Genomic DNA, 12,578 nt, shown 5'->3' with positions numbered 1-12,578 from the left:
GTTGAGGGTGCATTTATTTAAATAAATTAAAAAAAAGTTAAGGGCTAAATAGTCTTTTTAGGTAAGATAGGGACTAAGGGCGTAACAAAAACAAACAGTAAAGACATTCCGAGTTAAAAAAATAAGTTAGGGACAAAACGTGTAAATTACCCTAAACCATAGAGACCATTCGTGTAATTTCCTTTATTTTTAATTATAAATAAAATATAAAAAAAATGAAAAAAAAATATTTTTTAAAATTCTCGGTTTTTATCGGTTCAATTGGACCGATTTTTACCTGTTCACAACAAGAACAATTTTTTGGCCTCTAAAAACCGGATCCAGGACCGGTTTCCGGTTAAACCGGTCGAACATGCCGGTCCATTCCGGTTTTCAAAACATGACTTCTCTCCATTTTTTCATGGCTACAAGACATTGAAATGCTTGCATCTTTAAGATAAGTATGTGTGTAATGGTAAAGTGGATGGGTAAGTAGCGGGCATACGAACACTTGAAATTGGCAAAAACTAAAATAAGACAATAAAGTGTGGTATTATAAAACATAACATTTACATTTACCAAATGTTATTTTACTATTGTTAAGGATAAATCGTTGCAGTGTGCTTTCTTCCTCAGGACACGCTTCTTATCTCATAAGGCTATGAGGTATGGTCACCACCAACCCACTAAAAAATGTTGCCACGTAGGCGCCACGTCATCTCCATTACCTCTTCACTACCAAACCATTAGCCATTGGAAATAGTCATCACTCCACATTATTTATCTTTTTTTTACATCAGATTAAATAAAAAACATAATTAATAAACATAAATAAGCATTTTACTTTAATTAAAACCCCATTACATTACTTAAAAACATAGAAATTTAAAACCTAAATTACTAAAAAAAAAACATAGAAAATACTACTCGTCATCGTTGTCGTCCTCGTCAGATGATAAAGAAGAAATTAAACCTAAAAAGTTATCCTTATTGTTGAAAGTGTGTGTTTGTTAGGTGTAAAAATTATTGGATTAAGGTGTCTAAGCTCATAACTAAATTGATATATTCTTATAATTAGAAGCAAAATATTTTTTGGATTGCACTGATACCTAGAACTTGGTTATAATGATATTTGTAGAGAGATGATAAATTTATTAGTTTATATAATTAATAAATTGTAATAAATGATTTACAAATATATTATATGATTAATATATTAAATGGAAATAGATAACTGATTTGTAATTTATTATGTAATTAATAAATTAATATGAGTTCAATAGTTAAATAATTGGTTTGTTAATTTATGATTAATAAATTAATAAGAAATCAATAAGAATTAATTGATTATTAATTAGAATGAATCTGGAATTAATTCGGGATTAATTGGAATTAATTAAAGGTGCAATGGGTGAATTGTAATTGTTCAATAGTTGAACAGTTGAAGCAATTCTAGATTATTCCTAGGGTTGGACGGTTTCAAGAAGCCTTTAGGGTTTCCGGAATGTTCCTTATAGATGATAAGGATAACAACCTTGAATAGATTAATTCTAATATTTAATTATTCAAATTAGGGTTTATCCTTGTGATGCTCTAGCTATAAATACCTCTCATTTGCTCATTATTTTCGTGGTTCTCACTTCCTAAAAGGTTGTGAATGGAATTTTGCTCTCTTCCTTTCTCCTCTCTTGTCTTCTAGTTCTAGGGTTTAGGTGTGAACCATTAGAGGTATCATCCTTTTGGTTTTAAGCTTTCCAAGACCAACAATTACAAGATATTGAATTAACTTGTTTACTACAACAAATCAAAGGTATGTAACCCTAATTCCATGATTTCGATTATACTAGGGTTCATCTAGTTTTGTTGTTTATAGTATATTGCCTTCAAAGTGTCATTACATAGATCCTTATAGGTTGCATGTACCCTTTTAATTGTTAAATGTTTTTCTGCATTGTACACGTATTTTTAACCTATAAAACTTTTCAGTGGTATCAGAGCCTTGGTGTGTCTAACATTGAAAGTATATGAGATGAACTTAACAAATCCAAATTTTTGAAAAAAAGTTTCTCACGACGTGGCAGGCCTTCTCTCACGACATGAGATTAGTCCAAAAACCGAATTTTGGGATTTTATGCCTAATTTGATTTGTGTTATTTTTGGTGATTATCTGGTTTTAATTCTGCCAAAATCCAAATTTTTAATGCCTTAGATAATTAAAAATAAAACCCTAAATATTAGGAGATAATCTTGAATAGATAATATTTAATTATAAGATTAATTAAATTGAATTATCCTTATAGATTTAATAATAAATTTAATTATAAGATTAATTAAAAGATAATTATAAATCCATGATAGGTTTAAATTGATTAATTAGTTATATAATTAATTTAGATAATTAACATTTAAACTTTGTGTTTTAAAAAGTTTTAAAATACATACATATGTAAAACATTTAATTACTATATGTATAAGGAAAGTCAATCGAATCTCTAGTACACCTCATTCATGAAGTCATGCTATAAGGGGTTATAAGGAAACAACCTATAAAATGACCGTTGAATGGGTGTCCTTTTCACCCATCGCTCCCTTGTGTGGTGGAGGGTCGTTAGCCTAACGAGTTTGATAGGACATAAAAGAATAAAAGTATAATCTATAAACTACTATAACATTCTTTTAAAATCTCACTTTAGTTACTTTAGAAAAATGTTAAATTGTATGCTAATCCATGAAAACACATATTATTTCTTTATGAGTCATTAGTGGAGCATGTGTGGTTAACCAACACACTAATGTGAGACTATAAAGATGAAATGTTGAAACAACTTGTGTTTATAATTGTTGATGGAGCGTGCGTGGGTAGCTGACACATCAGTGAGAGATTATAAAATCGAACGAGGGTGTTTGAGTGGGTTCACATGGTTATTCACATCTAAATTTAGGAGTTTCATGTGATTGAAATGGATAAAATGTTTCTACCTACCTAAAATAGTTTCGTGATATGACTACGACATCCATCTTCATATTATGAAATGAAAATATGGATCATAACCTTAATTTAAATTTTTGGGTTAATTGTAACGTCCCATTTTCACAACCCAAAAATTTCATTTTAGTAAGGTAAAAACTTCCCAATTTATTAGTCCATTATTTAAGAAAACCATTTATTTCAAATTACATTTATAAAAAATCAGAGTATTATTTTCAATGCTGCTGATGAGTATGTACAGTCCCGCCTTCGCCTTCCCACAATTACCGATGACACCTGAAAGGCTGAAACGTAAACAACTGGGTAAACATAAAACTTAGTGAGTTTTCCCCCAAATACCCCATATTATAAACATGCAAACATGCAGTACTGCCGCTCTTCGGCCTTTGGCCCGACTGGACCGCCTCGCAGGCCTTCAGTCTATCCAGACCGGAATACTAGGGTTTGTTAGCCTATCGCCTCAACCCAACCACTCTTCCTGAGCCTCTGTGCCTTCATTTTACAGCCAGTCCACATAGGGTATGTTGGCCTACAACACAACGTAGGACCGCCTCAACCCCACCACCACCATATGTCGACATATAAACAAACAAGGATCAAGCAGGCACATAAAACAGGCAAACATCAATTATACAGCTCACTCCCGCCTACTAGTCCCCTCATGTCACACCCCGATCCTTGTCGGAATCGATCGAGGCGTGATATATTGTTCAAAGTCTCATGACAACTATGTTATAATATGATTAGATTCAATTAAGTACTAAGTATGCAAACAAGATCCACAACATACAAATACAAATCCAAATACGAACAACATTTATTACATCAAATTTAAATAGTCTTGTGGATTTCTAAGGCACAACCTATTTTTCATCAACTTCATTCTTTAAATCTGCATCATGGGTAAAAACAGGTCAACTACGAGAGTTGGTGAGTAATCTAATTTTAGTAGAGAAAATTGTGAAGTTGAAACCTTTATAATTGGAAATTTGTTTTCTTTTGAAGTCGGCAAACAATTGTATTTGAGATAACGGTTTATAAATCAAAAATTGATTAACAAATGATAACAACAACAATAAGTCCTCACCCTATATATACATATGTATATATATATATATATATATATATATATAAATATATATAGGATGGAGCATCTAATCATCATACACACTCAACCACGTGCAATCAATCACCTTAGCGTCCCAAGGCGGGGTGGTCAACCCAATAGCGCTATTATTGTCCATAACGTACCTCAAGAATACGGGCATAGTCATGGAGATTAGACTAAAAATGGTAATGCACTACAAGTACATGTAGCGTAAACAAACAATAGTTATACAATTAATGACTCACGTATAAATGTCCCAACAATGTCTCAATTGTGATAAAACAATAAAATGAAGTTGGAATATATTAGAACCACATGATACACCCCAAAAGTATTGAAAATTATAAAGTATGGGGTAGATTACTCACATTAGTCCCAAAACGAAATGCGTGTGTCGTACGATAGACGGTTCGGGTCAAAATGGCGTAGAACCTAATATAATTAATAGTTTTGGTTTAGGAACTGCTAAACGAGAATAGAGTACTAATACAAATAATTAGACACATATTCTTATATTAGATGAATTAACAATAATTCATTTTGATTATAATATTAAGGTATTCATTTGTTAAATGAATTTTAAATTGAATTAATTACTTTGCATAATTAATTTATATTTTCAATTTAGGCCAGATTTTAATAATTTCTTATTAAAATAATAATTTGCCCAATTATAATTATTTACAGATTTTAACAATTATTTATATGAAATAATCATTAAAATGCATTTTTACATGCTTAAATACTTAGGAAAATGGTTTTAAATAGTACACAGTATTGAAAAATTATGAAATTATTAGGAAATCATTATTTCATACAATATTAATTACTGTAAAATTTTTATATTTTTCTGAACTGTTTTAGTATTTATTTAATACTTTAATGATTAAACAACAACAAAATTCAGGAAAAATAATAAATGATTCCCAAAATTTTTGTAAAATTAACCATAGTTTTATAACATGATATAGAGCCCAGTGTATAAGTTTCGGATATTTGTGACTATGGGAAGTATTTTTTTATATATTTCATTATTAATTAATCAATAAAATCATAAATAATAGTAAACAGTAATATAAATGCATGAAACTTCATAAATTATGTTTAATCAATATATTGGTCATTCCAGAATTTTCTCAGAATTTATTGAATGCAAAAAGTATTTTATGTGAATTATTGCCCTACTTTATTGCAATAATTATAGTAATTCAATAAAAATAAGTTATTTTCTGAAAATTTTCAGAACTTCTTATTTTATTGATGGGATTCTGAGAAAAATCAGGTTTATGCATAAAATGAGTTTTAAATATTTTGGTGGATTTAATTTGTTTCTTGTATGAATTTGAAACTTTTAACAACATACCTTGATGAATGCTTCAAGAGGGATGAAGATTTGAGTATAATAGATTGTTCTTGGCTGGAATATGAGTATTTCTTGGATGAATTTCGAGATTGAGAGTGAGAGAAAGAATAGAGAAGGTTTAAGTGGTGAAGAGAATAATGTGTTGTGAGAAAAAGGAAAGGAAAGTGGATGGGAGGTGTGAGTGGGAGACCATGGGAATAATCTTTTTGCTTTTGGTGGTCTTCATAATTTCCCACTAACACAAGCATCTTTTACATAATTAATATAAGAGTTTTATAAAATTTAATGTAAAGTTTATAAAAATAGAGTTTTATAAAATTTAATGTAAAGTTTATAAAAATGGAGTTTTATAAAAGATGAGTTATTATTTGATTATAACAATCTACTTTGATTTGAAGTTTAATTATAGCATTCAAGTTTGATTCTTTTAAATTTAATTAGAGCATTATACTTTGATTTGATTTTAATATGGTATCATAATTTAATTTGATTATAGTTATAACGTTGTACTATACTATGTTGCTATTAACGTCAATTTATATCGTAGTGTATGAGTTTTGATCCTATTAGCGTCAAGTAATCTTGAGTAGGGTTTGAATGAGATTGAGAGAGGTTTCGTTTGTGATCTTTTTGAGTGTCCGGCTTCGCAACGCAAGGTCCATAGACCCCGTTAAGCCATGATTTAGTGTCCTACACAATCCCGATGATTGTGCAATAGTGTTTTATCGCTTTGGTTCGTTGTTTAGCACTGTTAAGGCTAATGAATATCAAACACATGAACTTTCCAAATGATGTTTTCTCATTAAAATAGCGAATTGTACAGTGATTACATAACGTAAACCCTAACATACAAGGGTTAATGGAGTTGACCGGTTTAACTTGTTGACTTTGTTTGACTTTGACTTGACCGAAATTTGATGGTTGTCACATCATCCCCCCGTTAGAGGGAATTTCGTCCCGAAATTTGCATTTTGACTGGGACTTCAAGAGTTTGGAAAAAGATGTGGAAAACGTTTCGTAGTACAAGAAATTAATTTTGGTGAGGAACAACCCGCCTGATGTCACATAACGACCTTGGAAATTTCTTATTGTAACTTGAACTGAGTCGATTTAAAAGGAGTTTATTGTTTTGGGATGATAGAGTATTCTATGTGTGCTTTTATACTCCCTGTTTTATCCTTGGTATTACCACTATGAATATTTTATAACGTAGTTAGCGAGTTCCATCATTACTTATGTTTCAACAAATTTTGACGAAATTTGCATTATAAGTCCTACCAGTTCTTTTATAGTAGCTTGGCGTAAACTAGTCGTATATCATTAAGATTGCAAGGGCATTCGGATGGGTGACCCCGCCTTAAGCCCACAACCAAACAAGGAACAGGGAATGAGGCGGAATCACACATTCTAAGTCCATAGAATCTTAATGATATATGACCATAATGTTTACACTAGCCATCATAGATTCCAGGGGCGTAGTATTATTGGGGCCAGGAGGGGCAGTGGCCCCCTCCTGATTTTTGGGCTAGAAGTAGGAATTGTAGTTCAAAATAAAATAGTTATAAGCCTGCTATCTTCAAACTTGGGCTTTGGCCCCTCCCGATTCCTAATCAGAATTGTCCAATACTCCAAATTCTCCAAGCGACCAAGCGGTATCAAGAAATCAAAATCGATTCATCCCCATTTGCCCAATTCGCTGCCTATCTCGCCTGCTGTTCGTTTGTCGTTGTCTCGCCAAGTCAGTCGCCTGGTCTCACTCTCGCCAATCGCCATCGCCAAGTGCCCAAGTCCCCATTCTCACTTCACAGAAATCAGGTATGTAATCCCGAGACCCAAATCCTGTTCAGCTGTTCTTTCTTTTCTGATTGTAAGATTGTTGATTGTTGGTGTTGGCGTATTGCACTGCTGCTGCTGTTTTCTGTCAATCTGTTGCCTATTTATGCGTTACTACTGTCTTACTGAGTTTCTTTTTAATTTGGCTGTCATTTGCGATTTGGCGATTTGCCAATTTGATTTATAAGTTATGAACTTATAGATTTGGTTATTGTTGGTGTTGGGTCTTGTACTGTTGCTGCTGTTTTTAGTTTGATTTTTTTTTTATTTTTAGATTTCGTTATTGATTTGGTTATGCTTAACAGCTAGGCAGCTTCAAACAAAACTGAAAAGTGAAAACAAAGATTGATTTGGTTATTGTTAAATGAGTTATTGGTTATTGTTCAAATTTTGATTTTTGATTTTTTTGATTGAATCAATTGTTCCTTCATTTTGATTTTTCTAGATATAATCATGGGAAAGATGAAAACATTGAAAGAGAAATTGTTGTCTGCTTACTAATATATCATTCATAATCTGTTTTTAAAGACATTAAAGGCCGTCGGGCTGAGTTGTAATTCTTTTTCTAGGTGTTTTTGGTGTTTATTTGTTGAAAACAATCTGTTATTATTATTTTTTTTTTGTTAATTTCAGTTTATAATATTTTCGCCCCCCCCCCCCCAAGTTAATTGTTCAAGCTCCGCCACTGATAGATTCACTAGTAAAAACCCTGAGTTTTTACATAGATGATAAGACTTATTTGGGTTTTGTCGTGTTCTCAAGATTCATGGTTTATATACTTGAATTGATGCTAGTTTTAGTAATAAAAAGAAATTTAGAATTTAAACGTCGATGTTAGAAGCTTGTACTGATATTTAAGGGGTTAAAAAAAATAAAGTTTTATTAGTTACCTATAGCGACACACAAGTCATAATTTGCATGTGTGAAGACTTGGAGTACTTTCTAATTGGTTCATGTGTGAAGACTTGGAGTACTTTCTAACTGGTTCATGTGTGAAGACTTGGAGTACTTTCTAATGAAAAGTGTGCTACTGGGGAAATTCAAAACTGGTACGTAGCTTCAAAGTCAAGAATATGCAGTAGGCATGTGATGCATTAAATGCATGAGGCACATAAGTCATAATTTGCAGCAACATATACGTATATGTGTGTGAATTGAAGAAGAAGGTTACGGCTCATAGACCATATATATTCATTTCCTCTTTATTTGTTATTAATTACTTCTCCCACTTCACTTATATAAATCATCACATTCTTACCGCAATTTTTAACTTCTCCCTCACAAATGGATCCACCTGCAGATCATCAAAACCCCATATATGACCTCGATTGGTTTCAGTACTTTGATCATCAAGATCTTTTCAGGTATATATAAACGTCACTCATTACCCCATCTTTCGCACAAAAAAGTGATTTTGTCTATATTGATCAAAACATGGTTTGGATTTGTAGTGATCAAAAAGAGTCTTCCATCGTGTTGGATTTGATTATCTTGAGTTTTTGGATTTTTGCAGTGGTGACAGGCTCGACCATCATGATTACGAGTTGTCGGAAAAATTGCATGAAGTGCTCGATCAGAACGTTTCCACAGTACTTAACAAAGATCAAAACTTTCATTTCTAGAAATGAGTTTCACGATTTAGATCCCCTTAAAGACATAAGCTTATGGGATTGTTGGGAGGATGGTAATTTACCATTGATTAGTTTCAGTGAAGACTGTAAATCCGGTGGTGAGGCTACATGTAGTTCTAGTGCTGCCACCACTGATCACGGTGGCCGGAAGGTGGCAAAGAGATTGAGACCATTGGAGTTTGAAGAGATAGCGAAGTACTTTGAGATGCCGATAATCATGGCGGCAAAGGAACTAGGGATAGGGTTAACATTGTTGAAGAAAAGATGCAGAGAGCTAAACATAAACAGATGGCCTCATAGAAAACTTACGAGCCTACAATCCCTCATTCAAAATGCCAAGGTAAATTACGATAATAACCTTCTATACATTACTCATGCATGCATGCCTGCACTTGGTAACCAAAGTAGTTTTGGTATTTTCTAAAATTTTAATTATTAGTTTCTTTATAACATAAACAATGGCCCTAGGCATATTCCACATCAATTCAATTGATTTACTACGATTTCCTGATTTATATTTATATAAACTTAACTCATTGTAAATTTTGTGAACTCACACGAAAAATATATTGCATCTACCTTTTATTAAAAAAAAAAAAACTAGGAGTTGGGATTAAAGGAGGAGATAGAGACGTTAGAAGGGCACAAGAAGATGATGGAGAAATTGTCAGGTATGGAATTGACAGAAAGAACAAAGAAGCTTAGGCAAGCTTGCTTCAAAGCTATTTATAAGAAGAGAGGACTTAACAATCCTTAGTCCTTACCTTTTCTTTTAGCCATTTTGTTATAATTAGTGGATTTTAATCTACATTGTATGTGTTTTTCTCTTGATAGTTTGATACCCTTTTTAGTTTCATTGTGTTTGTTTGTCTATTGATTTTTTTATGCAGAAAATTTTGTATAATTTAGGTATTATAGTTTGTATTATGTATTTAGCCATATTCTAGATTGCCGACACGACTACGCCGACGACTCTATACTAGAGGTCTATATAAATAGACTTATGAATTTAGTAGGAATAACTTGATTATAATCTTGTGATTTGTTCCATGTCTGATCCACTCCTAAGATTCACTCGACATGCCCCCAGTTACGTGTAATTAAAATTTTATTAGACTGTTGATCCTAATGAGTCTACCCTAAGTCCACAACCAAACAAGGAACAAGTCAACTACGAGAAACACGCATATGGACTTGTGAGTTATTTGTAAATTGATTATGGAAATAAAGTTTTTAGACATTGTTGGGTAAAATAATTGTAAAACACTTGTTGGGCCATGGTTAGGAGTGTTGGGCACCTTTTGGGCTTTCCATGGTTACTAAATGTGAAACATGTAGCACTTGCGTGGGCCCCCACAAAACTAAGTTTTCACATTTCTTTCCCACTTCTAGGCCCATTAGGGAACTTAATAGTCCAATGAGTTGGCCATTTTGGAGTGTATCCTTTCGGATACGTTTGATAACGTCGGGTATTTTGATGGCTCAAAAGTAATGTGAATGACGCGCTTTGGCCTATAGGTTTGGGAACTCTCGCCTTTGGTCCCCAGATAAGCAAACTGGTCCCTCGGTTGATTGGGATGTATACGAATGCTTACCTAGTCAGGACTTTCGGGCTACCGGCACCTCCCCCTTCCAGTTACTACGCGTCCATTACTATGATCCTACCCAACTAGAGTGGATGACTTTGAATTTCCTATGAGCTCTAAGGAATACATATATGTATATACATTTTGTTAAACAATTTGAGTATGTGTGTGATTTTCAGAGAAAGTGGAGAATATTCACAAGTGTATGCACACATATAAGTGTCAGGAGTAATACGTATGCACATAAGGGAACAATTAACACACAAAGGTATTCCTAGGATTTTCTAAGTGTGAATTGCATGCAATTGTGTGTGCATTTTATAAACTAGCATACGAGAGGACCCTAGAGGCTATAGACTAGGTCAAGGCAATTAACCTAATTCCCTATAGTCAAGGGCTCTGATACCAATCTGTCACACCCCGATCCTTGTCGGAATCGATCGAGGCGTGATATATTGTTCAAAGTCTCATGACAACTATGTTATAATATGATTAGATTCAATTAAGTACTAAGTATGCAAACAAGATCCACAACATACAAATACAAATCCAAATACGAACAACATTTATTACATCAAATTTAAATAGTCTTGTGGATTTCTAAGGCACAACCTATTTTTCATCAACTTCATTCTTCAAATCTGCATCATGGGTAAAAACAGGTCAACTACGAGAGTTGGTGAGTAATCTAATTTTAGTAGAGAAAATTGTGAAGTTGAAACCTTTATAATTGGAAATTTGTTTTCTTTTGAAGTCGGCAAACAATTGTATTTGAGATAACGGTTTATAAATCAAAAATTGATTAACAAATGATAACAACAACAATAAGTACTCACCCTATATATACATATGTATATATATATATATATATATATATATATATATATATATATATATATATATATATATAAATATATATAGGATGGAACATCTAATCATCATACACACTCAACCACGTGTGATCAATCACCTTAGCGTCCCAAGGCGGGGTGGTCAACCCAATAACGTTATTATTGTCCATAACGTACCTCAAGAATACGGGCATAGTCATGGAGATTAGACTAAAAATGGTAATGCACTACAAGTACATGTAGCGTAAACAAACAATAGTTATACAATTAATGACTCACGTATAAATGTCCCAACAATGTCTCAATTGTGATAAAACAATAAAATGAAGTTGGAATATATTAGAACCATATGATACACCCCAAAAGTATTGAAAATTATAAAGTATGGGGTAGATTACTCACATTAGTCCCAAAACGAAATGCGTGTGTCGTACGATAGACGGTTCGGGTCAAAATGGCGTAGAACCTAATATAATTAATAGTTTTGGTTTAGGAACTGCTAAACGAGAATAGAGTACTAATACAAATAATTAGACACATATTCTTATATTAGATGAATTAACAATAATTCATTTTGATTATAATATTAAGGTATTCATTTGTTAAATGAATTTTAAATTGAATTAATTACTTTGCATAATTAATTTATATTTTCAATTTAGGCCAGATTTTAATAATTTCTTATTAAAATAATAATTTGCCCAATTATAATTATTTACAGATTTTAACAATTATTTATATGAAATAATCATTAAAATGCATTTTTACATGCTTAAATACTTAGGAAAATGGTTTTAAATAGTACACAGTATTGAAAAATTATGAAATTATTAGGAAATCATTATTTCATACAATATTAATTACTGTAAAATTTTTATATTTTTCTGAACTGTTTTAGTATTTATTTAATACTTTAATGATTAAACAACAACAAAATTCGGGAAAAACAATAAATGATTCCCAAAAATTTTGTAAAATTAACCATAGTTTTATAACATGATATAGAGCCCAGTGTATAAGTTTCGGATATTTGTGACTATGGGAAGTATTTTTTATATATTTCATTATTAATTAATCAATAAAATCATAAATAATAGTAAACAGTAATATAAATGCATGAAACTTCATAAATTATGTTTAATCAATATATTGGTCATCCCAGAATTTTCTTAGAATTTATTGAATGCAAAAAGTATTTTATGTGAATTATTGCCCTACTTTATTGCAATAATTATAGT

The 12,578-nt window shown here is 31.9% G+C and overlaps 1 long non-coding RNA gene across 1 annotated transcript; it reads left to right on the top strand.

Moving 5' to 3' along the window:
- Positions 1-9,047: 9,047 nt before the first annotated feature.
- Positions 9,048-9,851, top strand: LOC145128369 (uncharacterized). Its single transcript, XR_013716835.1, has 2 exons — positions 9,048-9,243; positions 9,508-9,851. It is a non-coding gene; the product is annotated as an uncharacterized LOC145128369 (long non-coding RNA).
- Positions 9,852-12,578: the final 2,727 nt, after the last annotated feature.

The sequence above is a fragment of the Lactuca virosa genome, chromosome 8, assembly GCF_052849685.1.
Source record: "Lactuca virosa cultivar CGN04683 chromosome 8, Lactuca_virosa_CGN04683_v6, whole genome shotgun sequence".
Lineage (NCBI taxonomy): Eukaryota > Viridiplantae > Streptophyta > Magnoliopsida > Asterales > Asteraceae > Lactuca > Lactuca virosa.
Note: the sequence above shows the minus strand (reverse complement) of the source record. Positions and strands in the feature narration are given on the sequence as shown.